Source organism: Saccostrea cucullata, unplaced genomic scaffold (assembly GCF_032062105.1).
Source record: "Saccostrea cucullata isolate Sc308-1 unplaced genomic scaffold, CSIRO_AGI_Scuc_v1 ctg3743, whole genome shotgun sequence".
Classification (NCBI taxonomy): Eukaryota; Metazoa; Mollusca; class Bivalvia; order Ostreida; family Ostreidae; genus Saccostrea; species Saccostrea cuccullata.
The window spans coordinates 21,139-26,450 of record NW_026932806.1 but is presented as its reverse complement, the minus strand read 5'-3'; positions in this window follow the sequence as shown (position 1 = coordinate 26,450).

The window sequence follows — 5,312 nt, the reverse complement described above, 5'->3', positions numbered from 1 at the left end:
TGCTTGTCTTTCCTTGTCCTTCAGCTCAGGTGAGCTAAAAACGCCCATGACATCTTTCATAGTTTCTAACCTTTGTATTTTGTTCATAAGAATTTTCTTTAATTTTGCACTCCATTGACTTGATCATAGATTGACCTGAGCCACATGTTCGAAGTAAAATGTAAACGTGTTTGGCGTAAACTTTACTATTCATTCAACGATTGGTCAGTTGCCCATGGTTAGATCATCTGTGCGCATTAATAACAATAGCCATATAAGGCAAACAAAGGTTTGTCAGTGTAGATGATGTTAGACTTTAGTGAGCTCTAATTTTGCCGTAAATTATGATAAGATATATTTATTTTCACCCTCAGTCTCCAATTTCTGTTGAAAGTCATGAAAGTCTTTCAGAAAGGTCAGGAAACATATTTTTCACAGGACATTTTTCAAAAGAAACAGACTATAGCAATTTCCTGTTTACTGCCAATTTTATTTGTAAAACCAGAGGCCTGTTCAGCAGAGCGAACTTTCGCGAGCGCTCGCCAAAATTACTATTGGAGGTATAAGGCATTTTGGCGAGCGCTCGCAAAGTTCGCTCTGCTGGACAGGCCTCGGTTCTACCCTTTAACCTTTGCATAGGTCATCCTTAACCACGTGTCTTGAATTTAAATCACAATAACATTAGTAGGGGTGACAGTACTGACACAGAAGGAAGCCATATGATAAAAGTTCTGAGGCCTTTTTACCAAAATATTTTACGACTAAGACGAAAATTTTCTACTCTGTAGTTTTCAATTGATGGTTATTATTTTTTCTACTATTAAAAAAGTTGTTTACATTGTTTGATGTAATAGATGAAGAATGTATTTTTTTTTAGCAAGAACAAGCAAATTCAAAGAATTGTGGTCCCCCGCTTTCGGTGTCTTTGTGGGTGAATGACATATTGTTTCAAATAAAACGTCATATCAAAGGTCATTTAACAATTATCGCTGAAATTGATTTTTTTTAAATAAGGTCAAGGTCAGAGGGTCAGAAATCATAGCATCCTCGGAAATATCTTGTCACAAGTAATGCACATCATGACATGTCAAATATGAAAGTCCTATTTCCTCTCAATATAAGGAACAAGATGTGTTTGTGAAACACTAATGACCTGTATGGCAACAAAGTGAAGGCTAAACTTTTCTTAAATGCAAATTAAATACTATATTATATTCTAACCCAAAGTAGGGTCTTCTCACAAGAATTACAATTGTGAAAATGAAAGCCCTAACACCACCTGTTCAAAACTTATGGCCAGGGATAAATTCTTGAAATGTATGTCAAACTCCAGGGTCAAAGTTGTTGGTTTATTAAGAAAGGTCTTCTCACAAGTTTTACAAATGTAAAGTATGAAAGCCCTAACACTAACCGGTCAAAAATTATGACCAAGGTTAAAGAGTAGGTCAAGGTCCAGGTTCTTTCCAATGAAAGGTCCTGTCACAAGGATTAAATATGTAAAGTATGAAAGCCCTAGCCCTTACCGTTCAAAAGTTATGGTCAAGGTTTAAGTTTATCATAAGTACGGAAATATCCTAGGTCAAGGTCAAAATTTCAAATTTGTATCAAATGAAAGTTCTTGCCACAAAGAATACATATGTGAAATATGAAAGTCCTATAATCTACTGTTCAAAAGTTATGGCCTAGGTCATAGTTTTTAAAAAGTAGGTCAAACTCCAAGGTCGAAGGGTCAATGTTCTTAATATCCAATGGAAGGTATTGTCACAAGAATTACATATATGAGATATGAAAGCCCTAGCTCTAACCCATCAAATGTTATGGTCAAGGTTTGTTTTTAAAAGTAGGTCAAACTCCAAGGTCAAGGTCAAAAGATCAAAGCTCTTGGTATTCAATTAAAGGTCTTGTCACAAGAATTTCATATGTGAAGTATGAAAGCCCTAGCCCTTACCGTTCAAAGATTACGGCCAATGTTAAAGTTTTTTCATAAGAACGGAAATCTCCATGGTCAAAAGGTCAAACTTGTTGGTATTCAGTGAAAGTCCTTGCCATAAAAAATACATATGTGAAATTTGAAAGCCCTAGTCCTTACCGTTCAAAAGTTACGGCTAAAGTAAAAGTTAAGAATTTTAGTGTAGAAGTAGGGCAAACTCCAAGGTCAAAAGGTCAAATTTGGTGGTTCCCAAAGAAAGGTCTTGTCACAATAAATACACACGTGAAACATGAAAGCCATGGCTCCTCTCAATCAAAAGGTATGGGCAAGGTTAAAGTTTTTGTGACGGACGGACAGACTGACGGACTGACGGACAGACAGACGGACCGACAGACAGATGAATGAGATTTTATGTCCCCTCGCTTTCGTGAAAGCGGGGAACAAAAGAACAAGATTAGTGTCATCATGTGAAAACTATGTCATACATTTTCAATATGTCAAGGTTTTGAAATATTGTTTTCCTCCACAAACATGTAAAAGTACGTATTATGCCCCCATAAATGAAGTTTCGGGGGTATATAGTTTTTGTCATGTTCTTCCGTCTGTCTAGCTGTCTGTTTGTCCGCAAAAATTTAACCTTGCCCATAATTTTTTTTGACTGGAGCTATGACTTTAATATTTCACATGTGTATTCCTTGTGACAAGACCTTTCTTTGGGTACCACCAAATTTGACCTCTTGACCTTGACCTTGGAATTTGACCCACTTTTAAACAAAAATTCCAAACTTTTACTTTGGCAATATCTTTTGAATATTTGAAAGACTTCTATACTTCATATATGTATTTTTGTGAAAAGACCTTTTATTGAGTACCAACAACTTTGACCTTTTGACCTTGACCTTGGAGATTTCCGTACTTATGAAAAAACTTTAACCTTAGCTATAACTTTTGAGCAATAAGGACTTTCATGCTTCACATGTGTAATTTTTGTGAGAAGATGCTTCATTGGATACAAAGAACTTTGTGGAACTTTGACCTTGACCTTAGAGTTTGACTTACTTTAAAAATACAACCTTGACCATAATATAATTTTAAGGGTTAGGACTAGGGCTTTCATGCTTCACATATTTAATTCTTTTGACAAGACCTTTCATTTGATATCAAGAAACTCGACCCTTTGACCCTGGCCTTGGAGTTTGACCCATTTTTACACAAAAAAACTCAACTTTGACCCTAATTTTTGAAACAGTAGATACTAGAAATTTCATATTTCAAATATCAATTCTTTGTGGCAAGACTTCATTTGAAGCCAACAATTTTAACCTTTTGACCTTGACCTTAGAGATTTCCATATTTATGAAAAAAAAACTTTAACCTTGGCAATAACTTTTTAACGGTAAGAGCTAGGGCTTTCATACTTCACACATGTAATCCTTGTGAGAAGACCTTTCATTGGATATCAACAACTTTGATCCTATGACCTTGGAGTTTGACCTACTTTTTACAAACTTTAACCTTCGCCATGGCTTTTGAACAGTACGCGCCAGCGCTTCCATACTTCCGATATGTAATTTTTGAGACAAGGCCGTTCTTTAGAAACCAACAACCTTGACCCTTTGACCTTGACCCGGAGTTTGTCCTACCTTTAAAAATGTAACCTTGGTCATTACATTTGAACAGGTGGTGCTATGGTTTTATATTTCACATTTGCATTTCTTGTGCAAATGCCTTACTTTAGGTACCAACATATTTGATCTGCATTTGAGAAAGCTTAACCTTCGCTATGTTGCCATACGGGGCATCAGTGTTTCACAAACACATCTTATCTAAAGCAATATGAGCTGCATGTTTGACATCGGAAGAAAAAAATTCAAATTTGTAATTAACTATTTTCAACGACAGGAAAATAGAACATTTATAAACTTCTGTTGTTCATATTGCTATGGAAGAACTTTTTATAAGCTTAAATTAAACGAAAATTGAATTATTGTCCTGTACAATAATGATTTCTTATATAATACTGTATATTCAGTTGTACAGAAATATTTCTTCTGAAACATTTTTAAACTTTATTTCGGTCTTATTGATCATAAGGGTTTAGATTACATACAGATAAATTATAACATTTTACCAACAAAATAAAATTCTCAAAAATGCAGCTTATATTGCTTTAATTACTGTTATAAGGCTGACTAGATAGCTACTATTTTATTCGTTGCGGTCTAGGACTGGAACAAATAAACAAGAGGCCCATGGGCCACATCGCTCACCTGAGTACTGTAGATAAGAAAAAGTAGAAATTGGTCTATTATTGAAAAGTTAAAATCCAAAAGTAATCCCATGATCAATCATGGATTTGCTATTCTTCAAAGAATTTTCCCATATATTTCTATATAAAACTTTGGTCGGCCATTTTGGCTCCGCCCTACCCAGGGGGTCATGATTTGAACAAACTTGAATCTAACTACCTGAGGATGCTTCCATATTAATTTGATGAATTATGGCTTTGTCATTCTTGAGAAGATTTTTTAAGAATTTTCCCATATATTTCTATGTAAAACTTTTGTCGGCCATATTGGCCCCGCCCTACCCCCAGGGGTCATGATTTGAACAATTTGAATCTACACTACCTGAGGATGCTTCCATATAAATATGATGAATAATGGCTTTGCTATTCTTGAGAAGAAGATTTTTAAAGAATTTTCCTATATATTTCTATGTAAAACTTTGGTCGGCCATTTTGGCCCTGCCCAACCCCGGGGGTCATGATTTGAACAAACTTGAATCTTCACTATCTGAGGATGTTTTCATATAAATTTGATGTATTATGGCTTTGTCATTCTTGAGAAGAAGATTTTTAAAGAATTTTCCAATATACTGTAGATCACTTAATTTTCGCGACATTTTATTTTCGTCATGATTTCAAACTTGACTCTTTATTAGCGAGACAAAATTTTCACGAATTGTGGTCATTGGTTTTATATAATTTTTAAAGAATTTATTATATTTCGCGAGTAAATTTTCGCCATTTTGGCATACCGCCTCATGATTTGAACGTAATTACTACCTGAAATATAAATTTGATGAATTATGGCTTTGTCAAATAAAAAGTGAATTTACAATATATTTCTATGTAAAACTTTGGTCGGCCATTTTGGCCCCGCCCTACCCCCGGGGGTCATGATTTGAACAAACTTGAATCTACACTACCTGAGGATGTTACCCCATAAGTTTCATCTTTCCTGGCCCAGTGGTTCTTGAGAAGAAGATTTTTAAAGAATTTTCCTATATATTTCTATGTAAAACTTTGGTCGGCCATTTTGGCCCCGCCCTATCCCCGAGGGTCATGATTTGAACAAACTTGAATCTTCACTACCTGAGGATGCTTCCATATAAATTTGAT